Raw genomic sequence first — 27996 nt, forward strand, 5'->3', positions numbered from 1 at the left:
TGTATTGGGTCTTCATTGTTGCGTGCGGGCTTTCTCTAGTTGCGGTGAGTGGGGGCTACTCTTCATTGTGGTGCGCGGGCTTCTCATTGCAGTGGCTTCTCTTGTTGCAGAGCATGGGCTCCAGGCACACGGGCTCAGTAATTGTGGCTCTCGGGCTCCTGAGCACAGGCTCAGTAGTTGTGGCTCACGGGCTTAGTTGCTCCGCGGCATGTGGGATCTTCCTGGACCAGGGCTCGAACCCATGTCTCCTGCATTGGCAGGCAGACTCTTAACCACTACACCACCAGGGAAGTCCCTGAATAGACATTTTATTATGGGTCCACTTGGCACCATATGCCTCTCCTTTTTAGCACTTACTACACCTCCTTTCCCTTCTCCCAAATCAAGTCCAAATTTCTTGAGGACAGGAATTATATCTTTTCCTCCATTCACTATTGTATTCCCAGGACCTAGCACAGAATAGGTGTTTAATAGACATATGTTGGATGAATGAACGAATGAAGTAATCAAGATTCAGAAGAAAATTGTACTTAATCATCCTAATTATTTTATAACTCGGGAAAAGGCATTCTATTACCTAACAAACTGAGATATAAACAGGCTAGATTTTAGCCGAGGATGATGTCATACTACTTCCTTTTCTTAAAAATGGAGAAGTCTGTGGTTTGGTTTTGTTTTTCTTTTTTTCTAAATTCACCCAGTTCCTCTGGACAGTATACATACACTTCCTTACTCCCAGAAACACTGAGGCAAATAAATGCCCAATTGATTCCAAAGGCCTTCTTTTCTATATTTATTGCAAAGAACAGATATTTTACACTGTTAGAGGCCAGGTTTGAGGTATTTGATTCCAGGGTGGAATATTTAACTGGTGGTCTCTGTCATCATATAAGACTAATGTTGATTTTAATTTTGTTTGCCTTTCATATTTCCAATTTCATCCTCAATCTCCTGTGAAACTGAGAGTCTGACTTTGGCATTGCCAAGTGCAAACTCATCTTTCAAAGAGCATTGAAGTGCAATCAGAGACACGTAAACTCGTGTATACTGCAATTTGACAATCTTACAAATTTGTCAATATGAACTTCCTTTAGGAATTCTCACTGAAAGAGCAGTCTGATACCCTTAAGCCATGGTCTTCACATATAGTTGTATATTTAACTTAATATAATTTTCTGTGTATTCACACAGGCAGTTAAGATACAATCACAAAAACTGGGCCTTTTGCAGATGGAAACAAAAAGATAAAAGTGTGACTCAGGGTTTGAAAAACAAGGAAGGTAATTTTTAAGTTCTCATCAAATTGTAAAACAATAAAAACCAACTGGAATGAAAGTTAAACAGCTGGAATATCTTCGTTTTTCCAGTTTTACAAACTCTGAACACACACACAGAAAACAACTGGACTGGATCAAAATATGGTTACTGTAAGTCCTGCATCTCCCGGTTGTGATGAGGCAAGAACTTTTGACTCCCCTGTGCTTTCTGACATATGGCTGTTGAGGTTACTGGCAACTAAAGCAGTGGACAGGGAGATTCCTCTCCATGTGAACTGGTCGTTCTGCATCCTTATCTCTTATCTCTGGGCCAATTTTCCTTCCATTGTGAAGCAGACCAATAGCACTGAGACAACAGTGAACTTGTGAGGGAACGCTCCCCACCTTTCAGGTCATCCAGCATGCTACCTCTTCCAGGAAACATTTTGTGATTCCTCCAGCCTAATGTCATCCCTCCTCCCCCAGGGAGAACCCCAGAAGCATTTAGTTTATTTAACCTATTTTTTAATGTTTGTCCTGTTCTGGCATGGAGTGCATTACCGTTACTCATTTATTTGGGGGAATTCTACCCCACTAATTGTAAAGTCCTTGAAAGCACAGATTGTTTTCTCAACTGTGAACCCCATTCTGTGCCCTGCAGTACTCAACGTATGTTTCTTGTCTTCACTAGAGGGAAAAACGAGAGTCCCTCTCTAATCCATTTCCTTGTTTGCAATTCATCACAGATATTCATAGAAACTGCCACACGTTTACAGAAAGCATGAATAGTTTCTTTTGGAGAAAACATAACTTTTTTAAATTACAAAAGTAATGTATGTTAACTTTAGGTAGAAAAAATCTGAAATACAGATAAGCCAAAGGCAGAAAATAAAAAGGATCCTTAACCCTTTCACCCAAAGATAATCCCTTAACATTTTGGAGCACATCCTCACAATACTACGTTACTCTTCACCTCCCAGCTAAGAAACTGAGGTTTAGAGAGATTAACTATTTGGCCAAGGTCACAGGGCTAGTAAGGATCCGAGCTAGGGTGTGAATGAGGCCTGTCCAGCTCCAGAGTCTCCACTCTATGATAAACTGATCAGGTGGCTGATGGGCCTGGTCACCCTAGTACTTTGAGATGACTCTGGAATGATCAGACCACCCTTTGCTGTTGCTTCCTCATCTCTCACTCATTAATCAGCCACTGCAGCCCCTTGTCCAGTGGAAAGTCCTTTTGTTTAGCTCACACCTTGTCTGCAACCAGCAAAACTCATGGGCACATTTCAATCGGAACCTTCCTTGTCTAGTGCCTTGGATACTAGCATGTCACCTCCTTCCTTTGACTGCCATGTTGCTATTGTATCCCCATGGTATGGACTGAACTGTATCCCCCAACATGCACAGGTTGAAGCCCTACCCAACATGACTATATTTGACGGTAGGACCCTGACCCAATGTGACTAATGTCCTTATAAGGAGAGGAAGAGACACCAGGGATGCTGCTGTGAATACACAGAGAAAAAGCCATGTGAACTCACAGCAAGAAGGAGGCCACCTACAAACCAAGAAGAGAGGCCTCCGGAGAAACCAAACCTGCCAATACCCTGACTTTAGACTTCCAGCCTCTAGAACTGTGAGAAGCAGATTTCTGTTGCTTAAGCCACCGAGTCTGTGGTATTTTGCAATGGCAGCCCTAGCAAACTAGCCCACCCCATTTCCTACATGCTTATCCAGATGTTCCTTCTCAGTATCTTTACAGGTTTGTTTTCTTCCACTCATTGGTCAGTGCTAGTTCTTACCAAGTTTGTTCTCTGTCCCTTCTCTCATTCCTCCTGGGGAACACAGCTATTTCTATGGCTTCACTAATCTATGATCATTTCCAAATCTAATTATCAAGCTCTGATTTCTCACCTAAGCTACCATTATTCCAACTGCCTACTCAACTCTCTTCATGGGTGTTCCACTGGTACCACATGCTCATTATTCTAAAATTGGATTCCAGAATACCCGCCCCTTGGTACATTCCTGACATCAAGAAAAGGCTCTATCTTCAATGGGTAACCCAAGGCAGAAACATAAAAATCAGCTAAGAGTTTGCCTCTATTTTACCCTCCAGAACTAACTGGGAATTAGGATCTATCTCTTTACTCTCTAAATATCGCTTGAGTCTGCTCTGTTCTCATCCTCAACACTGACATTATTTTAGTTCTATCTCCTGTTATTTCATATAGTCTTACATCAGTTTCCTGATCTTCTTGCCTCTCTAGTCTCACCCCTTCTACTACATCCTTCACTGCTACCAAAATGTTCCCCTCCAAAAATACAAAAATAACAATCACATTTAAAATTATCCAGTGGCTTCCCATTGCCTTCAGGATAGAATGTCAAGCTACTGTCCAGCCATTTATTTAGTCAACCAGCATTTGATTCTCTACTGTGACCCAAATACTCTTTAAGTGCTGACGATATGAGGACTCAGAAAATGTACTCCTAGCCTTAATTGCAGGGCATTAGGCTGTCCTTATGATCTGATGTGAAACATATATAAGTAAACAAATAGTATTAACAAATCTGATAATACGATTATCACAGTAGTGATGAGCTCAGAGTACCACGGGAGAAGGCAGGCAACAGAGGCCATTAACCCAGCCTGAGAATAAGAGAAGGCCCAGGGGAAGAAATGCCTTTTGAGCTGAATCTTGAAGGATGGTCAGGTGAAGGCATGAGGAAGGATGCTACAGGTACACAGATCAGCAGTTTAAAGACAAGACGTGCGAGCTTGGAGTGGGTAAGGAAATGCAAAGGTTTCAGAATGCCTGGAGTATAAATTTGAGGGGATTTTAGATGGAATGTTTTGGCCCCAATTCTGCACCCCTCCCTGAATTCACGCTCTTTGCCTCATGTCTATGTAGTTTCTCCCACTAGGGGCAAAGGGTTCTCATGGTCAAACACTAGCATGGGGTTTGTTATGCGGACAGTAGATGGTAAATATCTAATTTGGATATTTCAGTGTTATCTGAAATTATATACAATTATATAATTGTTCTACAATTTTGGTTATATATGCAGTTACAGAACATGGCCAGCATCGTTACTTGCTTGCACAAAATCTATTCTCCCCTTTCCATATTGCTCTCAGAAGTCCAATTTTGTTTAGGATGTAAATTTAACTACATCTTAGGGAAAGGACCCATCCTTTTAAGGGTAGATATACGATCCAATTCTGCACAAAGAAATATAAGAAGAAATCTGATCGGGGCTTGTGAGAAAGATTTTCTTCTCTACGTGGTTAGAAAGAAGCGACCAAGGAAAGCCACTGTGCCCCTCACTACTTCTGTTTCCTACCTTTGAACATGATTAGGGGAGGCTGAAACAGAAGAGATGCAATAAACTTTCAACAATGAGAGGGAAGCCAAAAGTATCAGAGTAGACCCACTGAATCAGTACAGTAACTATCTCCATGCGGACGTTATCTGGGGTAGAAAGTCCTCAAAGATGGCTGCGATCCCTTCCTCCCCTCACCATACTCACACGTTGCTTCCCGCATCCAGAGGTGGGATGGGATCTATTTTCTATTTTCCCTCTCCTTGAATGGGCTGGCTTTGTAACTTACTTTCACCAACAGAATATGATGGAAATGACACAGCGCCAGTTCTAGGACTAGTCTCAAAGAGTGACTTCCTCTGTCAGAAACCAGTTACCAGGTAAGAAGTCTACATGCCCTGAGATCTTCATGCTGTGAGGGAGCCCAAGCTAGCCACATGAAACCACATGGAGAAGGAGACAGCTGGTCAGCCACCAGATACCCCAGCCCCCCAGCTGAAGCACCAAACATGTGAGTAACAAAGCTATCTTGGATGTTCCAGCCCCAGCAAACGCAGAGGGAACAGATTCAGCAAGGTGAGTCCAATCCAGATGGCAGAATCAAGGGACGTAATAAACTGATACTGCGCAACTCATTAGTTCCAGTCAAAAATCATTTCTAACTAATACAAAGAAGTTCACCGATCATATGGAAAGAGGAAGGTGCTCCAGTCACCAATGGCTGTCAACCTGTGTACCAAATATGAACCACATCAACTATCAATTAAGATCTGTAAGGTTTTTCCAATTATCTTGTGAATTACACAATTGTATGTTTATGCATTTGTTGTCATAAATAAAAATTCATTTGTATTTGTTTACTATATGTTGCAAACATGTAAATGTACCAAAATTTTGAGATTTTATTTTAGCAGTTCTCCATTTTTACACATGAATAAGGCATCTCAAAACCCAAGAGGGACCCAGGATAACTTGAGCTCTGGGAGGCCCTGTTTTTCATGTCAGACTGAAGAGTCTGTATTTTATACTCAAGATGATGACAGACATCGAAGGAGATTTTGATCAGGGGAGGGAGATGATCAGAGATAATCATATAAGATTTTCAAATTAGTGACTGGGAAGTCTGAAAGATACATCTGAGGGCATAAGACTCTGTGAGGAAAAGAAGTGTGAAATAACAACTCTTACCAGAGTCATGACCAGGAATGAAGGGAAGTCCTAGATAAGAAAGGTAATGAGTTCAGTTTGGAGGGAATTGGTGTCTGAATTGACTTGGATGAACCAGAGGGACTCTTGCGGAAGCAGATTCCCAAGTACCCTACACTTAATAATAACTGTAGCCAACACGTGTTGTCCACACATTCATTACTATGTGACAGATCCTGTTCTGAGTTTTTAACATGAATAACTGCCTTTAGTCCTGACAACAGTCCTATGCAGGTGATAGTATAAGTACTTATCGTACCCATTTTACAGGTGGGGATACTGAACCCCAGGGAGGTTAAGTCATGACAGAGCCAGAATTCCAGCCCAGCAAGAGGGCTGCAGAGCCCAGGCTCTCAGCAACTTTGTCACCTACTGCCATCACACCAGCTACCTCCAGGTCTCCCCACTAGACTGTGACATTCTTGAGGCAGGGACTGCGTTTCTCATAGCTTTAGCTTCCTGTGCCTGATCCATATTTGTTGCTTAATAAATACCTGTGAATGAGAGGATGATTCATTGAATAAACTCCATAATATATAATATTCAAGAACTGAGAGTCTGCAGATTGTGAATTTGGGAAATAAAATCTGTGGTGCCCTCAATGCCTGATGACCAAATGAGGCTAGAAATGCTTGTCAAGGGATCTAAACACCAGCATAAACTTCCTCTTAAAATGCTGAAAAATGCTTCCCAAAGTAAAAATGGTACAAATGAGGATAGATTTCACCCAGGAGAAAGGATTTATGTGTTTGACAATTACGTTAATCAGTTTTATCCTAGTAAAACATCCATCTCTAATTCTTAAGTTTTTGAGAAGGTAAAATTAAAACAAAACAGCTTTAAATCTTTTTATCTAACAATACAGTTGTCTTTGGTATCCACAGGGGATTGGTTCCAGGACCCCCTCAGATACAAAATCCTCAGATGCTCAAGTCCCTTATATAATATGGCTTAATATTTGCTTATAACCTGTGCACATCATCCCTTATACTTTAAATCATATTTAGATTACTTATAATACCTAATATGATGTAAATGCTATGTAAATGGCTGTAAATACAATGTAAATGCTATGTAAATAGTTGTCCACAGCTCAGAAAAATCAAGTTTTGCTTTTTAGAACTTTCAGGAATTGTTTTTCAAGTCTCTTTCATCTGTGGTTGGTTGAAATCTGTAGATTTGGAACCTGTGGATACAGAGGGCTGACTATACTTGCTTCCTAAGAAATGCTGGACAACTTCCCTCTCATTTTGACATTATTTTCCAATCTTCAAAATCACTCAACTGAATAGTTATTAACTAAAATATATTGCAAGACTTGAAAGTTGGAAACTTAATCAAACAAAAGTTATTACTTTAATTACAACAAACTGTTCTAACTGTTCGTTTCACAAAAGTACAAAATCGCTTAACAGTACAGGTTCAATGACTTAAAAAATATAAGTATCTTAAGGTGGATTTATTTAGCTGGTGTCAGAGAAATGATTAGTAACCATTTTAAGAGCTACATTTAATTTGTACTTCAAATTCATGCTATTACACAGCTCAGAGCATAAAACATGCATGTGTGCTAATTAGATTCAATGACTATTTGAGATTTTCTGGTAAAAATTTTGTACCCTAGTTAAAGATAAGTATTGGGAAGGTAATAGTAGCTTTTAGGAAGCCCTTATCAAAAGACTGTACCCCCTAAGCAGCTTCTGCCATTATTTAAGCCATCTTTTTTTTTTTTTTTTTTTTTTTTTGCTGCACCACATGGCTTGTGGGATCTTAGTTCCCAGGCACCCAGCAATGGAAGCACAGAGTCCTAACCACTGGATGGCCAGGGAATTCCCAAGCCATCTTTATCTCTGATTAACTCCAGAGGGTTTGTCAATTGACAAAAAGAAGATCAGAAGTGAATTTTCATTGGTGAAATAATTGGTGCTCAGGATATGGAGATTGGCTTAAAGGAGTGGTGCCCTGGACCTCACCCAGTATCCTGTGTTCAGCCACTTTTGGGAGAGTCTGACCCCTGATCTCAGATTAACTGAATTCCACTGCTAGAAAATGGTCACATTTTCCTGGAGTGACCATTTCCTGCAAAATACTTTCAGAATATATGAAAGGACTGAGAGCAGAGTCTTTGCCTTCCCACAGAGGAAGCCAATGCTGATTTGCTGACAAATATTTGTACACGTAGCAGAATTCAGTCTGAGACCCACTTTTATTGTGAAGCGTTACCTGGTAGTGAGGACGTGGCAAGACCTGGAGTTCTGATCCATTTCCAACTTCTCTCATCAACCGAAGGTAACCAAATATTTGTCAATGACAAATTGGTCCGTTCACAGCAGTTCTACAAACACAGAAACTTTAGATTAATGGCTAAGAATGATTGCGGAGAGTATTTGGTAACAAAACACTCGGCCCGAGTGTATCAGGGGTGAAGAATTCATAGTGGGATGCAGTGCTCTTGTGTAATCATTTGCACAAGACTCAGATGTTATTAATTATTAACCTGCTGAATCATTGGGAAAGCATGCGCTGCAGGCATTTCAAAGGGCTGCCTCCTTCCTGAAGTTGACAGCAGACTCATTGGTTCTTGTTTAGAGTTGCCAAGGCATATGCTTATCTCCAAGTCATAATAACATTCAACCACCTGCTCTGCGTCCTCATTTCTCACCTAGAGACTATCAGAATGCTACCAGTTCTGTAGGATTTCAGAGGAAGTCGTTCAGAGAGGCTGCCTTTGAAATTTGACGTTATCATTTTGCCTGCACACCCAGAACAAACTCCTGAAAGACAATTAAAACACTGAGCTCTTTTTCCAGCACTTAATGTTTTACTTGACTGATTTTATAGGCACCTTTTATTATGCTTGCCTTTCTTCCATCTCAGCCAACTGCTCCAACGAAACATATTGCTTCTCTTATAGGGAACACCCATAAGACATTTTTCTCCAACTAGAGAAAATGAGATTATCGTTTTACCACAGAACTTTTTAAAGTTTTCAACTCACATCTTCTACATGAATATTTTACAGAAAAAAAAACAATTCTGTACATAAAATTCTACTTCTGGGCGAAGTGTACAATCTTTAGTCAGACCTCAAAATAAAATTGGGGTAGCATTCGCCAATTTGCCAAGAGTCTCTACACATGTGATCTTATTTCTCATCAAAACCACATGATGCTGGGGGGAGGGATAAATCAGGAGTTTGGGATTAACATACACACACTACGATATATAAAATAATCAACAGGGACCTACTGTATGGCCCAGGAAACTATACTCAATATCTTGTAATAACCTAAATAGGAAAAACATTTGAAAAAGAACATAAATATATATGCATAACTGAATCACTCTGCTGTACACCTGAAACTAACACAACGTTGTACATCAACTATACTCCAATCTAAGATAAAAATTAACAAACAGAAAAAAAAACAAAAAATAAACCCACATGAGGCAGCATGTCCTTCCTGCTGCGGCCAGGATGGCGACGCCCCTGTTGCGGTGCATTTCCTGGGGCCGGTGGTTTGGGAGCCCAGGCCGGTCAGGGGTCTTGCCCCGGGGCTGTGTAAAGCCCACTTGGGCGCCCAGGGGTTGCTGGCGGTGCAGAAGGCTCGGGGTCGGTTCAAGGAATTCTCCCCAGAGAGAGGAACGAAGACAGAGCTCCCCCAGCTCTTTGACCGCGGCCTGGCAAGCAGTTCTCCCCAGGCCATCCACGGCGGCTTCGACCCCGCGGCGGACTGGCTTCCTGTAGGGCACCTGCTGGCGCTTTGGGGCCTCCCTTCCAGCGAGCGCGCACCCACGTGACCACGCTGGTGGGCGGAGCCATGGCGCGCCCGCGAGACCAAAGCTGCGGCGCCGCAGAGCGCTAGGCGCTGGACGCGGAGCCTGTGTGAAGCGGCGCGCGCGCGCCTTCTCCGAAGACTAAAGGCTCATCCCCAGCGGCTGTTCACCAATGGGCAGACCTGGGGCAGCTTCATGGTGCTGCACAACCCCGCCTGGTACCGGAAGCAGCCCCAGGTGGACTCCCTAGCGGCAGTGCTCGGCCACTTCCGCATGGGCGCGCGGCTGAACCTCAAGAGCCTCGAAGGCAGGAGTTTGGCCGAGTTTTAATACCAGGTGCTCCAGGCCTCTGATTTCTACTACATGTTCCATCGTTATGGATGCCGGGTCCAGCTGGGTGGATCTGATCAACTAAACAATATCATGTCCGAATCTGAGTTCATCCACAAGTTGACTGGAGAAGATGTATAATATTTGGAATCTCTGTTCCTCTAATTACAGCTGGAGCAAAACTGGGAAAGTCTGCTGGCAATGCTGTTTGGCTCATGGTATCGATTTTTTGTCAGGCAGCAAGATGATTGGGTAGAAAGGTCCCTGAAGCTCTTCACTTTTCTGCCCTTTGCAGAGATTGACCACATAATGCAGCTACATGTCAAAGAGCCAGAAAAGCGGGGTCCTCAAAAACGACTTGCTGCATAAGTCACAAAGCTCGTTGAGGAACAAGAAGCGCTGGACTCTGCTAAAAGGTGCACACAAACCCTTTAGCAGCATAGATGCACTGGAGGTCATGTGCGATCGAGGGTTATAAGAGTTGCTGAAAGAAGAGTTGCTGAAAGAAGCTTCATTTCTGAATTAGTTCTTGACCCTGGAACAAGCATCCTAGATTTGCTGCAAAGTAAATGCCATTCCAGATGGTCCCTGAGGGTATCAGGTGATCACAGAAGGCAGAGTCAGTATAAATCACAGACAAGTAACAAATCCTGAGAGTGTGTTAGTTGTCGGACCACGTATTCTTAAGAATGGCCTTTCGTTACGTAAAATAGGAAAAAGGAATTTCTGCATGATAAAATGGCTTCAGCTATGATGAAAAACCCTTCTGATGGTTCAAACTTATGCATCATTCATTCCCAAGACACACGAACTTATACCTTCGCTTTTGCAAATCCAAAACAGAGAATGGAGTATGCTCTCGGCCTCACAGTGTGAGTAATTTCATTATTTATATAGGTTGGTTATGTTTGTGGAGTAGTGGGCTCTTTTATTTCCTGATCCATAAGCATTAAGGACTACCATAGAAAAGCATAATTTCCAGGATTAATCTCTTTTAATAATTACACTTCATGAAAAACTAAATGCTGTCTTTCCTATCCTGTCCTTGCTCTTTTGGAGATGAGTAGGAACACTGAAAAAGAGGTACTATAAGGACTTGTGGATACTTTTATATCAGGTGTGTATCTCACTGGATTTTTTTGTTGTTTGGGAAGCAAATACAGTTCTCTGTAAAAAAGGAGACAAGTTAGAGGAAGCCATAGTTGGCATTAGAAATTGCAGTAGAAATAGTTTATTTATTTATTTATTTATTGGTTGTGTTGGGTCTTCCTTGCTGCGGGCGGGCTTTCTCTAGTTGCGGCGAGTGGGGACTACTCTTCGTTGCGGTGCACGGGCTTCTCATTGTGGTGGCTTCTCTTGTTGCGGAGCACGGGCTCTAGGCGCGCCAGCTTAAGTAGTCATGGCACGTGGGCTCAGTAATTGTGGCTCGTGGGCTCTAGAGCGCAGGCTCAGTAGCTGTGGCGCACGGCATGTGGGATCTTCCTGGACCAGGGCTCGAACCCGTGTTCCCTGCATTGGCAGGCGGATTCTTAAGCACTGCGCCACCAGGGAAGTCCCCGAAATAGTTTCTTTTCAAGGAAAAGAAAAATCAGTACTTGACTTTTTGGAAAGTTTCTAATCAATTTTCCAGTCCCTTGCCTGTGTTTCCATATAATTAAATTTACTCAGTCTTGTTTTTATACTCAGTAAAAAGGTAGCAATGTCTTAAAACTGATTTAAAAGTTGATAAATGTACAAGTTCCAGCTTCTGTCCCCAATCAGATTGCAACTTGAGATGAACCAAAAAGTTAAGTAACCAACAAAATGAAATAGAGGCAAATATTATACTAAATATGCAACCATATGAGAATACCAAAAGATATTCCAGTAAGGGAAGTTTTCAGGTCAAATTTAAAGGATTTGGAATCAAGACAGTTCAATTAAGCTCTGCATTCATCAGGCAAGTTGATTCTCCAGAATTATTTCCAACATCTGAAAAATCAAAGTATTAACACCCTTATTTCCCCTGAGGATCAAGTAAAACACAAACATACACACAAAATAGTCTACAATCAGATTTGTTCTAGAAGAATCTTACAGGCAGTAAAGCATGGATTTAACAGTTCAAATTCTAGCCATTTACTACCTGCGTTACTTGGAGCAAGTCATTTATCTTCATATGCAAAAATGGAGATGTAATAATACTTCAGTCAATTACAAAAATCTAAAAGGAAAAAAGTCATAAGACTTTCATACAGTATAAGCTGTATTGCTATGTTCCAAAGTAGATTTATATGTTAAAAAGCTATAGCTTATCTAAACTTCCTTCTGGGAGTAAAGTTAGGAAGAATTCATTTACTGACAAACTTTAATGTCACTTCATACCAGTAATTTTATTTACATAGTAAGAACATGCAGGTATCCATTAGAAATGTCAGAGATCATCTCTACATTTCAAAACTTCACTCATCCTAAGGGCCAACAAAAGGAGGTTTTCGGCTGTTGAAAGTCATCTGTCTTATTTCCAGTTTGGGGCTTATGATGAGTAAATCTATACATTCTTGTTCATTTTTTGATGTGAACAAGTATCTTCTTTTTTCTGGGATAAAATGTCTAGGAGTTGAATTGCTCAGTTATATGATAGTTGTATGTTTAGTTATTTAACAAACTGCCAAACTTTTCTAAAGTGGCCACACCATTTTATATTTTTACCAGTAACGTATGAGTGACCCAATTTCTCTACGTCGTCACCAGGATTTGGTGTTGTCATTATTTTTTATTTTAACCCCACTCATAGGTATGCAGTGATATCTCTTTGTGGCTTTACTTTAATTCTCCAATGAACATTGATGTTGGACATCTTTTATGTGCTTATTTGCCACCCGTATGTCTTCCTTCGTGAAACATCTTCTCATATTGTTGGCCCATGTCCTAATTGCTTTGTACTGTTGAATTTTGTGAATTCTTTATGTGATCTAGACACTAGTTCTTTATCAGATATGTGGATTGCAAATAATTTTACTCACCTGTAGCTTGTCTTTTCATCTTCTTAAAGTGTCTTTCACAGAGCAAAGATTTTAATTTTGATGAAGTCTAATTTATCAATTTTTTCTTCTGTTGACTTTCTCAAGACTAAGAACTCTAATCTATAGCTAGATCCCAAAGATTTCTCCTCCTAGGTTTACTTTTCTAAAATCCTTGTAGTTTTACTTTCTACATTTAAGTTTGTGATCCATTTTGAGTTAATTTTCTTATAAAATAAGAGAATTAGGTCAAAGTTTTGTTTTGTTTTTGTTTTTTGCATGTGGAAGTCCAAATGCTTTTGCACCATTTGTTGAAAAGGCTATGTTCCCTGTGTCTGGGAACATCTGTGCTTTATCTCAATTTATTTAGTGCATCGTTATCAAGATGTGTCCTCAGGTAATCACTTCTTTGCTTCACACCATTTCGGCTTATGAAGGTTTCATAGGAACGCTCTACTTTCGGAGAACGGGAAACCTGTCAATAACATTCCTAAAACGACAGAAGTATTAAAATGGAGAACAGATTAGTGGTTGCCAGGTGTTAAGGAGGGTGGAAGGCAGTGGGGAATGGGTGTGGCTACAGGAGAAGGCAACATGAATGTCAATGTCATGGTTGAAATATTGTACTATAGTTTTGCAGTGTTACCACTAATGGAAAAGTGGGTTTGGAGTACATGGAATCTCTCTGCTTTATTTCTTGTATCTGTATGTGGATCTATAATTACCTTAAAACCAGAGTTTAATTAAAAATCATGTATAACTATATTTCCTTGAGAATCGAACGTGCTCGTGTTTATGAAAGCTCTTTATAACATATATATATATACATATGTATAGGTGTGTGTGTGTATATATATATATATATATATATATAATTTATTATCAAAGTAGCATCAATATTAAGTGTTTCTTTACAGGCATATGAATGTGGTATTTCGTCAGTGTATTGCACTCAGTGCATTTTCAAGCATTTAACTTTCAGGTTCTCGAGGGTATATGAAATGAGAAATAGTTAATGAGCATGCAGGTCAGATTCTAATGATAATTAGAGATAGATAACCTCACTCCTGAGTTTGCATGCACGTGTCTTTTTAGCACTTGAAGATGGTGCTGCCAACGGTGTAATTAACTACCAATGATGTACCAGTGATCCTGGGGAACTGATTCAACTTCTCTGAATGTTATTTCCAATATATGAAAAAATATTTCTCCTGCTAAGATAGGGATAATGTAACATAATGAATCAATGGATATAAAAGTGCCTTATGAAGTATATGCTCACATATTTTATGATTTATTTATTATAGTATGATTACAACAGGGAATTGATTTGGGGGATTCTGATCTACAATATTTCTGGAGATTAATATTACAGGTGTGAGGCTGATGCTTTTAAATATAGCATGTTTTAAGTACAGTACCTATGTGTCCTCCCCTTGAGTCTGAGAGAGCAGGGCATGTTCCGACCCACAGAGCTCAGTGAAAATAACACTGCGTGATTTCCAAGGCTAGGTCCTAAAAGACCATCCAGCTTCCACCTTGTTTGCTGGAACACTTGCTGTTGGAATTCTGAGCTGCCGTGTGGGAAATCTGACCATCCTAAGGTCGCCATGGTGATAAGGCCTTTTGGAGAAATCACTTGGAGAGGCCCTAGTGCTACACCGAGAGAGATCCGGTGAGCCCCAGCCATCCATATCATCTCAGCTCAGGCACCAAACATGCAAGGGAACAAGTCTTAGGTAATCCCAGGCCTCATCTGCTCAAGTCAACCCCAGCCATTTGAGTCTCCCCAGCCGAGTCTCCAGGCAGAACAGTGCAGACAAGCCACATTGGCTATTCCCTGTCCAAATTCCTGAGCCACAAAGTTCATAAGCAAAATAACATGGTGATTGATATATCACGAAATTCTGGAATGGTGCATTATACAGTAATAAATAATCAGAACAGTTTGTTAATCAGTTTCCACAAAACCTTGCATAATCCCCATTTTTATAAAATGGAAACTGAGAGTCAGAGAACTTAAGTTACTTGCAGATCTACCTTTGATAATGGCAGATCTAGAATTGGAACCCAGGTCTGCCTGAAGGCAGATTCTTTGTTCTTCTACCCACAATCAGGCTGACCTCCGAGTGCACATGTATGACCAGCTTGCTAAGTCCAAAGGATGAATGGGCAGAAGGAGAAACATGTATTCTTGCTCTGGTGCTTGTTTGTTTCTGGGATGTCTGCAGGGTGATCATTTGAGGAACCAAGTCCTTCATATTTGTTATTATCTGCCTCAGACATCTTAATTAAATGCTTTGGAGGCCAGTACTATACAATCAAAACTCGAAGCACTTTTCTCTCTCAGGGGAAAAAAAAAACGTAAACTAAAATTTCTGTTCACTGTTCAGATTCCAGCTATTGATTTCTGCTCTTGTTTTTAATCTATTTTCTCTCTGAGAGTGCAAGTCCCCCAACACGATAAGAATAAATAAAAGCAAGTTGGTGTCATTTGGGTGAAAGGTGTGGGTGTGGGGGGGTGGATCAGACACCTGATAAGAGCTTGGGCTGATGGTTCAATAGCAGAAGGGTTAAGAGACCTTCAGTTAAAACTTGTTTGAACTTGAAAAATCCTTTCCTGAAACCCCAGTACAAGATCTTTTCACTTTCATAGTCACGTTCGCTCTACATATGCTCTCACAATGAGAATAAGAAAAAGGCAAACCAAGAAAGCAAAGGGATGGTGTATCAGTGAACATTTCACCAACTAATGTTTTACATGGAAAAAGAATTCACTCCCTCAGTCTTATTAGATAAAGAGCCCAAGGTCTGGAGGGCCACAGGCTGTTTCCGAGGTGGCAGAGAAACATGGAAGCGGTGTCTGGAGGAGAATTCTCCATTCTCCACTCTTGCTCCCTGAGAGCTGTCCATATTTATTTTTATATTGTTCATATTTATTTTTATTCGATGCAGTTGCTATGACTGATGCTTGTTTTGCGTAAAATTGGGCATGTTGGTTCTATGAGGCTGTATTTAGAATAAGAATGGTCAACAGATTTTTAGAGAGAGTGAGAAGTGCAGAAAGAAAGAATAGGGTTTGTTTAAAAAGTGAAACCATCAACACCGTTGTAGCAGCTGACTGAGCACCTAAATAATCTATGGAAGGCTCCTACTGGGAGATCTGCATATGTTTTTCATTTAATCGTCACAATTCTGTGAGGTTAGTTTCCTTACTCTGTATGTATGTGAGGAATTGCCTGTTAATGACATTAAGTTACCTTGGAAATGGCAAAGCTATGTCTTGAACACCCATTCATCTTATCCCAAAGCCTATGTTCATTCTGCTGTGCTGGTATCTAGATCTTAGTTCTAAGATGGACAGGATATGTTTCGATATTTATGTGCTTATTTAAGAGTGCATTAGAAAAATAACATAAGAGGCACATAAAGCTGAAATATACATGGGTATTATTTCTTATAACAGAATTAAAGTATTAAGATAAGTTTTAAAAAAGCAAAAAGCAGAACTAAACAAAAGTATTTACTAAATAATCACATAAAATAGTTTGGGCAAAAAGATGAAGTAGTATGCAATAAAGTTGAAGTCTGAGAAACTCTGCGCTATGTTAGGCTGCCATATCATTGATTGGCTATGGGCTTTTAAGGATTTCAAAGAATTTGTTCAGATTTACTGATACTTAACACAAGTGAGGTGTAGTTTTAAAGTGATATCAATGATATTAGGGTTAGCGTATGCTCTTAAAGAAAAAGTATCACTCCTTTCAGAAGTATCTGTTTAATTTAGTAGGAATGTAAATCTCATATATTTGCAAAGTGTTGTTCTTCAATGAGATAGTACTCATCTATCCATCCGTCCATCCATCCTTCCATCCATCCATCCATCCATCCTTCCATCCATCCATCCATCCTTCCATCCATCCATCCATCCTTCCATCCTTCCATCCTTCCATCCTTCCATCCATCCATCCATCCATCCATCCATTCATCCATCCATCCATCCTTCTGTCCATCGATCCATTCATCTGTCTACTCATTCAGTGGAGTTTATTAGGTGCCTGAAATGTCATAGAAATAGTATAATTAATGCACGTTCCCTTTGTTATAAGAGCTTATGTCTGCTGGGGGAGATGGTCACGCAAACATTTATTCATGACATATATATTTGTGAGCAAAGTGCTGTGGAATCAACTGAGGAGTAAACTGCTCTCCAAGTCTCCAGATCTCTGAGAAAATTTCACATTGCAGCGAATTCTACTGTAGATAATAAGCTGGCACTAAATCCAGTCCACATGCAGGACAGGTGAAAACCTGCCACCTACATCTGAGAAGTCATGGGAATCTAGTTTGGGGTAAAGGTGGAACATGGCACTTCAAAATGGGAAAACTCTGGCACAGTCATGACCCAGAGTTCATGCTATTTGAACACTACCCTTCTTTATTAGATAAAATTATGATCAGTAATAATACTCATAATAATAATGGTCAGAAAAGAAACACAGAGTAATGGTTTAAAACTTTTAATTATATTAATGTATTCTTTGAACAAAGGGGAAGATGTAAGCCATCATATTGTTCACTCATAGTAATGAATAATAACATTACAGTTGGCTTTTGAGGCTTCATTTCTGCCAATTTGTTGATAACCTCATCAAAATTAATCTTAACACATTCCTTAAAAAAAGAAGATAGCTAGATTTTTAAAATCAGTTTCACTCACAGTTGATCAGAGAACATGTTTTATTCATTTTAATTTCAAAATGTTTCACATTAAGCAACGTATACAAAAATAGTTATGCAAAATCTTAAACATGAGGATAAATTTGGCAGAGATTATAAAAATTCCATTTTATAATGAATCTCCCCAAACGCAACTACCCATGTATTTGTTTCTTCAAGATAGTGTGATTGATTGTAGGGGCTTTAAATAAAGGTTTTTGCAGTTAAAGGATTGTAAACACAAATTAAAACACCATACAATGACAGAATTCATTACTCAGGTTCTGTTTCTTGTCTCTGCAATCACTGTGCCATCATTGTTTATTTCCAAGCTACTGTTTAAACACAGGAAGATGTAGTACAGCAGGGGTTAGAAACAGAAACTTAGCCTGAAGTCAGCTCAAAGGATTTCAAACTGTCACAAAACTTACTGTCAAAGTGAATTCACATAGCTGGGTCTAGGTGTTCTGGGCCAGGATGTCTAACTGAGGATTTTATGAGTTTCATGTAGAAATAATATGCTATTTTTCTGCTTCTGTATTTAAAAAAAATTCAATTATAACCACAGCAATTGCTTAGAACTTAACAACATACTTTTTTAGAGAGGAGCATCTCAGTATCACTGGCATCATTCAGATTTGCTAGCATGTGCTATTAATAAAAAGTAGGCTGACTTTTAGTCAGTTTTATTACTGTTTTAGCATTGTCTACATGCGCTGCTTCCCTGTCTTACTGACTGCAGTGGGGGCCAGCCACTCCTGGGCTTCCCTTGGTATGCCCTGGGTCTTGGGCAATCTTTGCTAGATGGTATAACTAAATCATGTCTAATCAGGTCCCAGGAATTGGGCCTCGCCTTTCCAGCAAGGTTAATGTTGTTAGTAACAGTAACAATAAACCTCTAATCCCTGGTATGAGACTCTAAGTTTACTGGGAGAAAGCAGAAGCATATCCAGGTGTAAGGAATTCTGCCCACACACCTGTCCTCTGGGATTCCCACTCACTGGTGTCTGGAATGACGCTCCATCACCTGCTCAGCACAGGGGAGTTTGACTCACTGTGTTCTGCTCCTCTTTACCCCACTGAGGGATAAGCTGGCTTCAACTGAACTTGCAACTTCAGTCAAGGCTTTCAATTCTTACGATCGTGTCTCCTCACCTGGAAAAGTGCAGATGCTGAGCTGAATCAGGAGACTCAAATTCAGATGTCAATAGAGGCCAGGCAGGCAGAAGCTGTGGGTGAAGTGGGCAGGCCATGGGCAAGAGGGAGCAAGAGGTGGGGGTGGAGACTGAAAACTGGAAGGAGGGCACCCCTTCTGTCCAAAGGGAGTAGCATCTACTTTGTTCTTGCCAATCACTGCCACGCACAGGCTTGGTGCTGCCAGATATCTTAGTTTTTCAAAAAATATCAATTATCTTGCTTTTCTATGTTAAATCTCATGTTTTTAAATGCTGGCAATGAATTTAAAATATTAAAAACCTATATGAGCCAAACAACATATATCTGCAGGCCAGCTGATGGTCTCCAAACTTGGTGAGCTTTCTGATCCTTGGGTTTCCTTAATGATTCCACCTTGCCGGAGAAGAAGAGGAGTGGCTGTATTTCCTGGGTCGGGCATCCAAAGAATGGTTTCTGGTGTGATACCAAGGTCACAGCTTGGACTTTCATAAATCAGGGAGTGCACTGTTGGTTTGGTCCAAATCTGTTTAATCTATCCAGATCTCATCCACCAGGCTGGGAGCAAAGGGGATTACCTTTTATCAGTGATCTCCATTCTACATCATGGCTGTGAGCTCCGTTTGGGATCAGGTTGACTTTTGCTATTAAGACATAAATACAAATAGAAATGGAAATGAAGCAAATAGAAACTCCCAAAGTAGACAGAATGAAGGGACAGAATCATTTCATGCTAATAAGCCTCTTTATTTTCATGATGAAAGGTAGGGTCATACCCTTTTTAAAAGGGCACATTAAGTAAGAACTATCTTTACTCTTTGCTTTTAATATACTCGTGTGTGTGCGCGTGCTTTTGTGTGTGCACATTGTGTGTGAGCGCGCTTGTGTGTGTGCGCATTGTGTGCGCTAACATTTCCAACTTGAGCAGTCAATTATTAGGGACCCTTTTTTGAACTTGCGATTTACTGCAGCTCACTCTCCCTGCTCATTTCAGTTCTTCTTCTTCTCTTATTGCCTTGGTATTTTTCTAAAATATACAAAATATAATTTTGAAGAAACCCTACAAAGAACTTTTAAAGATGAACAAGAGATGAGTAGTCACTGAAATTAAGAAGGGGAAAAGGGAAGCAGGGAATCAGAAGGCAAAGGCAAGGAAATAAAGCCTGGACAGAATTATTACTCATTTTAGTCATTAATCAAAGCTGTCACTCTTTATTACTGCGCTGGGTCCTGGTGTGCTTGCCTTTGCGACACAAACCTGTGCTCTCTCTCGTTCTTTGGGTCCATGTTTCCATTGTGATTGAAGAGGGCACTTATTCAAATATAATGCCATTTCTGGAGAAATTAGAAAAACATATTGAAAGTCAACATGTGAGAATTCTCTTATCCCCCATTTTCCATGCTGTAAAGGACATTTCCATTTGCATTGTTGTGAACAATTAAAGTGGAGGAGAGAGCATGCTCAATTGTAAATTAAACCTTTTCAGAAGAGGATTAAAAATGATCCTATAAACAGGCTTTTAAGTGTGAAAGCATAAGCTTAACTCTGAATTGAAAACCACCGTACAGAAACTGAAGCAAGAGCATTTAATTAGTCTACAGTTGATCCTGTCATACTGGGATAAACAAAAAGAAACTAATTTTCTTAGGACCTTTCTGTTTGATTTTTAGGAACAATTGCATTAACTGAGAAGGGTAATTATTAGTGCAAAGGAATGCCTGTGGACGCTTTGCAATCACAAGAACAATATTGAAAGTCTCCATACTTGAAATTTAATCTGTCTCTTGCTGCTGTGATGTAATGAAAGGGTACCTGAATTTCAGCCATTCACAAAGCACTGCTTGCATTTGTCTGTACTTGCCTGTTTTTATTTAACTCCTGGAAAAGAAAAAGTCTGCATTTAAAACAATTACTCTAAAATATTGCCTCATTGATGAAATGAACAAAGCATTCCTGGCAGGAGCCAAAAAGTGACTTATATATAACACTTTCAATGAATATTTCACTTTTTAATTTGCATACATAGACACAAGCCAAGAGAAACCAGGAATGTAATTTCAGAATCTGTATGAGAATTTCAAGGCTGAATGTCAAACACAAGAATTTAGGAAAGAAGAAAAAAAAAATCAACTTCAAAGACAAGGGGATAATCATCTTTGTAACTTAATCTTTGCTCACATCGCTAATTATTGAAATACGTGTCTTTTTAGGGCATTATTGGTTATAGGGAATCTCGGTGGGTTTCCAACTTTAGATTTTGCTTGAAATACAGAAACTTTGTCCCTGCCCCAAATCAGTGAATCAGAATATCTAATTTATGGGCCTGGAATAGGATCTGGGAAACTGAATTTTAGACAAGCAGGCCTAGGGGATTCTGGTGCAGACCACATTTTGAGAAACCCTAGTCTACAGCTGCAACAAATTACCCGTGTTTATCAGACATTTTGTGAGCCTCTAAATGCTTTTTAAACTCTGTGTAGAAAGATAACACATACAGAGCTGCTCTGACAAAGGCAGGTGGTCATTCTAAGAACCCTCAGCCTTGACCTGCCCTTCAACCTCCAGAGGTGACCCAGGAAGCATCCCCCGGGCTGCTGACAACCAGCTTACCTCTCTCCTCAAGCTTGATTCCACAAAAGCCCTTCTAGCTCTTTCCTGGGAAGAACTACACAGTTAACACGAACATTCTTGTGAGAATTTCGCTAATGTTTTGGGGGACTTGTATCTAATCGAGACTAATATGTAAAGGGCAACCCCATTTCAGTCTAACCTGCTGTTCAAGGCCACCTCTGTTCTGATCACTCATTGCCCAAGGCCATCCCCTTTAGTGAATATTCTATATAATCAGTGTTTTTTATTGAATTCTTGTGGCAGACAGCAATGTTTGGCTTCTGAACAACTGTTCCCAGCCCCATTTCTGCTTTCTTGCTTTCCACTCTGAAGGATGGAAAGATCCACATTGCCTTTCCCAGCTTCCCTCGCAGCTGAGAATGCCCATGTCAGATAGTTTTGAACAAGGAGATGGAAGAGGCCGTCTTCTGGAGTCCTTCTTAGAAGCGTTGCTCCTCCGTGATGAAAACAGGAGGGTATCCAAGGAGAGGTTTCTTGCCATCCTGGCTTGCCCTGAGAAGCAGTCACATGAGGAAGTGATGGAGGAAGTGACAGAAGCCACCTTGCCACCTCAGGGCAGAGTCCAAGAGAACATCTGACACCAGTCCCCCACGCATTCATGGAGGAGCTGATGAAATGACTCTGGAAGGGCTGCTCCAGACTTCTTGGTAAATAAAAATCAATGGGCTTCAACTTTGTGTCTCCTTGTAGTTTAGGATTTTCGTTTCGTTTACCTGAGAGCATTCTAACTGATGTCTGCAGCAAACCTCTTTCTTCTTCTCTGGCCCAGAACTTTTTTTTTAGTAATATTCCAGAGTTTCTAACTGGGTGACGTATGGTATAATTTATACACACACACACACACACACACACTTCAGATTCAAGATGAAAATATTAGAGCATCCTAAGTTAAATTCTGTAACTTACACAAGTACTCAAAACTGTCTTCTCACCCATCATTTTATTAATGGATTGATATCTACCTTGTCTTACTCTAAAATGTGTTTAGAAAAACTTACAAGCATTCACAAATTGCAGACACATGAAATAAAAAGAATTAGGACGAAATCTAACCAGAAACAAGGGTTAGGGCATCCAACAGAGCCTGGAGAGAGGAAGAGAGAAAATGCATAGCCTGAGATCCTCTATTGTCGGGACGTATATTTGTTTTTAAACCAAGTAGTCGTTATTCAAAGCCAACCAATTGTTCAGAACAATTGTAACTATTCCTGATCCTAATGTCAGGAAGAATATTGTTTTCAAGGATCTTTGTAAATGGAGCATTGTAATGGGGTCAGGCTGTTCGCAGAGGCTCCCTTTGACAGTGGCCATCGCACCAGCCTGCCCAGTCCTTCCTGGAGCTGGTCAGCTTGGCCCAAAGCAAAGTAGAGGGGAACAGATGGTCTGCCTACACAGACCGCCTAAGAAGGATTTAGGGCGTACATTCCCATAGTCCTTGCTTAGCTCAAATAAATGGAATCTAATTTTTAAAAAAGAAGTGTTGTGATTTTAGTATAAATGTTAAGAGCACAAACTCTGAAGCCAGGCTGCCTGGCTTTGAACCCTAGCCTTGCTGCTCTTAGCGGAGTAACCACGGACAAGTCCTGTAATCCTTCTGTGCCTCAGTTTCCTCGTAGGGGTGATAACACTTGGTTCATAAGGTTTTTTGAGAACGGCATGTGTTACAGTGCCAGGCACATAGTAAGTATTATGTAAATGTCATTATCCTATGTAGGGCTTTGAACTAAACCATCTAAAATGTTCTACACCCAATTCCAATGTAGATGGGTAGGGGGAAGGTGTTTCCCACCCTAAGCAGTTGTCCTACAGCAGCCAGGTGTCCTAAAATTCACCTCAATTCCGACACTATCTACCTGGAGGTAATGTCAGATCCCACAGGTGAAGGGCTCAGTCCTCCAAGACTGCCCTCAGCATCAGGTACCAACTGCAAGTCCAGGTTGTCACCTGTGCTTCTGACTCTTGGCGATAGATCAGAGGTTCCCATGACCCCCTCCTCGGGTTCAATTAATTTGCTAGTGGCTCAGAGAACTCAAAGGAACATTTTACTTACTGGATCACCAGGTTATTATGAAAAAGATAGGACTCAGGAACAGCCAGATGGAAGAGATGCGTAGGGCACAGTATGGGAAAGAGCTAGGAGCTTCCCTGACCTCTGCAAGTCACTCTCCCAGAATCTCCATGTGTTCACCCACCTGGAAGTTCTCCAAACCCTGTCCTTTTGGGTTTTTGTGGAGGCCTCATTACGTAGGCATGGCTGATTAAATCACTGGCCATTGATAATTTATTCAACCTCCAACCCCCATTCCCTTCCTCAGAGATCAGGGGATTTCAACCCTCTCCTCATTGTTCGTTCCCCTGGAAACCAGCCCCCATCCTCAGGTGCTTTCCTAAAGTCACCTCATTAGCATAAACCCCGTCTTCATGGAAAGGGCTTGTTATGAATAATAAGATACCCACTTTGCCTTTATGGCTGTGAAAAGATTTCAGGAACTAAGGACAAGACACCAAATATTATAATGAAAGATGTTCCCATAGTTCTCATTGGTAAGGAAATTGCAAGGGTGTGGGGAACTCTGATCCAGGAAACATGGATGAAGACCAAATATATGAGAAATATATTTGGTCGTCTAAATGATCAAATATATTTCTTATCAATTACAATATCACACCATGGTACGTATTTTTTTAGGGTTCAGTTTATCTATTCCTCATAAAAAAATTCACCCAAAAGTTAGTGACTTTAAAAAGCAAACATTTTAAGTTGGGAGATTGGGATCGACATATATACACGATTGATACTATGTATAAAATAGACAACTAGTGAGAACCTACTATATAGCACAGGGAACTCTATTCAATGCTCTGTGGTGACCTAAATGGGAAGGAAATCCAGAAAAGAGGGGATATATGTATACGTATAGCTGATTCGCTTTTCAGTACAGTAGAAACTAACACAACATTGTAAAGCAACTATACTCCAATAAAAATTTTTTAAAAAGCATTTTATTACATCTCACAATTATATAGGACAGGAGTTTGGTAGGGCTCACATGGGTATTCCTCTGCTGCTCTAGGCATTGACTGAGATCACTCAGTGGGACTCAACTGGTGGCTGAGCTAAGTTGACCAAGGGCCCAGGATGACTTTATTCACGTGTTTTGCACCTGGGGGTAGTGATTGGAAGTCTGGGACTGTCCTGCAGAGAGCTTACACGTGACTTATCCAAATTAGCAGCCCCTGTACAACCAGAGTCCTCACATGGTGGCCCAAGTTTCTCAGAGCGGGTAGTCCAAGAGACCCAGGTGGAAGCTGCAAGACATCTTAAGGACGTGCCTTAGAAGTTCCAGAATATAACTTGCACTGCATTCTGTTGTTCAAGCAAACAGAGAGACCAATGGAGATTCAAGGGGAAAAGGATCAGACTCCATGTCCCAATGGGAAAAAAGTAAAGAATTTGCTGTCATCTTTATCTCATCAAGTACTTACCCTCCTGCTCCAGCCCAGGACATGTCCGCTTCATCACTGCCTGGAAACACATTTCCACTTCAGCCTCACCAGTGCTGCTGATGCAACACAGTTTAAACAGCGTTAGGAAAAATTTGTGTTTGGGGACTTTTAAAGGCCACACAAACCATTGAGCTGTTAATCCTTTAATATTTTTGTAGTACCAATAAAGCTATTATATTTTGTACTATAAAGCATGTGCAGGATTTCTTGATTTTAAGGTGGGCTATCTCGACTTTCTCTTCTGTGAATTGAGCCACAAGAGAACTCAAGCCCTTAGAACTTGGCAGTTATGTGCTTAGACATCTGTCACGTCCGTGAAGCTATTGGATGCTGCCGGAGGTCCTCGCTCAGCATCCAAACTGCAAGACTCATCCATCAGCCAATTTTCAGGCTGAGTAGGTCAATTGAAAGGTGAACCAACTGCCTTAGAGATGAATAATCAAATATCGAGGTTTAACTTATTGCAAAATGCTTATGAATGGAAGAAACCATGAGGAAGGCAGAAAATAGGCTTTCAGCTTTGCAATAAAAGAAAAGTGGAGCATGTTGGAAGAACACAACTGGTCTCATATTTACCTTTTACTCAGAAGTCTCATAGTGGAGCACCCCAGATTGAATTTGTCCCTCACTATCCAGGGAGCATATCATTGTGCTTGTGTTTGTTTTCTTTGTTTGTTGTATTTTTATTGTGTTTTTGAACGTGCCCTGGTAGGGTATTCATGCTACCTTTAGGCAGGGTCCTCACTACTCCTTATGGGAATGCACTGATCTGCTTCCCTTGGGGATGTTACTTGTGTAGGGGCTGAAACCTGAGAAGGCATTATTAGCTCTATGGCCTTCGCTGGTCTTTCAGGTCTTTTGGTTCAGAAGGTCACCTCTATCATGAAGGGAAATGAGTACATAAAATATATATCACCCACCCTTAGCTGCTAATGGTAAGTCCTAGAACTGAGGCCCAGGTGAGCTGGGGGAGGGTTGAATGCCACAGGCATCACTCCATCTTGAGGGAGCTGCCACATAACAATGGTATCACCCTCTGGTTACTCTCGCTGGCTCTCTGGTAGTTTGAACACTAAGGTTTCAACCCAGTATTGAGTCGATTGACCCTTATTTTCTCACTGCTTACTCTGGTGTCTTACATCATCCATCTAAACCTCCATCACAACCTCAAAAATGGTGGAAAAGGCAGCATTTTAAGAGGATGTGCCCAGGAGAGTAAACTGCTTTCCCCGTTGCTCTTTCTTTACTTGGGTGGGGTCATTCTCCTCAGAGTCTGAGCAGCCTGTTGCTAATTATATTAGCTGTGGTTGCAGCAGACCCCTCATAGCTAATAGTTACAGGGAGGACAAGTCTTGTCTAAGTCATTAGAATGTCCCCAAGTTGCCTTTGTTTGTCACCAATCAACCATATCACATCAAGCTTGCCCTTGTTTTGACGAAGCAAGTGCAATCAAAGTGCACTCAATAAACGATCCTATTTTATTAGATACATTTGTACTTTTTGGAAGATAATTTTTTCCTACTATGAATGTGCAAATTCTCTACATGTTTCTTCATATTCATTTATCCTCATTATTGGCACTTTAAGAACTTTCATGTTAGTCAACAAGATTGAATGTTCCTCAGGTCCTGTGGTAATCAAATTGCTGGATTTCACTTAGGAAATTCTGGAATTGAACAGCAAATAATGGTTGGTTCTCTAGTTAAGAGGTCACCCTTACTCCCAGCTCCCTGTCCAAACATAATGCAATTTGAGAACCTATTGATTTTTCATTTCCCTATACTTGTTGCCTTTTGGTCTTGTGTCAAGGAATTATTCTCATTAGAACAATAACAACAAAAACCCTTTGTACTTTCATTGGTCTCTTGGGTGGTTTTAGTGGTATTGAACTCAGACATATATTTTCTGTTTCTTGAAACCATGAATTCCACATCTCAGTGGGGTCATTACAGCCCTACAGCATGAGATAAATCAAATTGAATGGCATTTGTTTGAGAGATTTCTAAAGAACAAAAGGAGTGTATGTGTCAGGAGGAAGGATGGGGGTGGACAGAATCTATTCATACCTCCAAGATCATGGAAAACTCCATCTGCTTAAAATAGCTGCCCTTTGTGGCAGGTATTGCTTGCTGCCTACCCCAAATGCATTTCCCTTCTTCCTTCCTAGCAGGATCCCTGATTTTGTTCAGGGCTGCAATGTATGTAGTTTAAAAGACCCATCTCCTGGAGTTCCTTTGTGTTTGGGAACTTTTCCATATCTTGATTGTGACCATAGTTAATATGAGTCTACACAGGTGATAACATGTCACAGAACTACATACACAGACAGAAAAAACAAAAACAGAGTTCATGAAAAAAACTGGTGAAACCTTAATGGGGTCAGTAGTCTAGTCTCATTAACTGCAATCTGTCAATGTAAATTTCTTAACTTTGATAACGTACTATAGTCATGGAAGGTGTTAACATTGGGGGAAGCAGTGTAATGGCTACACGGGATCTCTTGGTATGATTTTTGCGACTTCTTGAGACTATACTTCCAGATAGAAACTTAAAAAAATAAAGATACTGACCCAGACTTCTTTGCAAATATGAATAACTCTGTGACCCAATTTTGACCAATGACATATAAGCAGAATTGCACAGGTCAAGTTACACAGTTATCTTCTCCAAAATAGGATAATAAACAGGATTGAACTCATTGGTTGGTATACAAGGCTGCTTGATTAAATGTATGAAATGTATGAATACACAGTACTTCAGTGTTCTGTCTCTATTACACATTCAATATTTAGCTGGTATTAATGTCAGAACCCAGCCACCCACCCATTAGGCCACATTACTCTGCTTTTGGCGAAGACAGTAAGAAAACTACCAGAGCTGTGAACATAAGCACAGACCAATAAATGAAGGTCTAGAAGGAATTGGGGCAAGACAAATGAAATCAGAAAAATGAGTTCAATGGGAAATGCTTTATCTTTCTATCCATCCATCTATCTGCCTACTCTTCCTTTCTGTTTCCCAGTGGATTGGCCTCTAATTAAAAATGTATTTACCAAAGGCAAAGGCA

At 40.5% G+C, this 27996-nt stretch overlaps 1 pseudogene across 1 annotated transcript; it reads left to right on the plus strand.

Annotated features, from left to right (window-relative positions):
- Nucleotides 1-27973, plus strand: LOC309608473 (tyrosine--tRNA ligase, mitochondrial pseudogene; annotated as a pseudogene). The gene has a single exon. The product of its transcript is annotated as a tyrosine--tRNA ligase, mitochondrial pseudogene (transcript).
- The last annotated feature ends 23 nt before the right edge of the window (nucleotides 27974-27996 follow it).

The sequence above is a fragment of the Balaenoptera borealis genome (genome assembly GCF_965194805.1).
Source record: "Balaenoptera borealis genome assembly, chromosome: 12".
Classification (NCBI taxonomy): domain Eukaryota; kingdom Metazoa; phylum Chordata; class Mammalia; order Artiodactyla; family Balaenopteridae; genus Balaenoptera; species Balaenoptera borealis.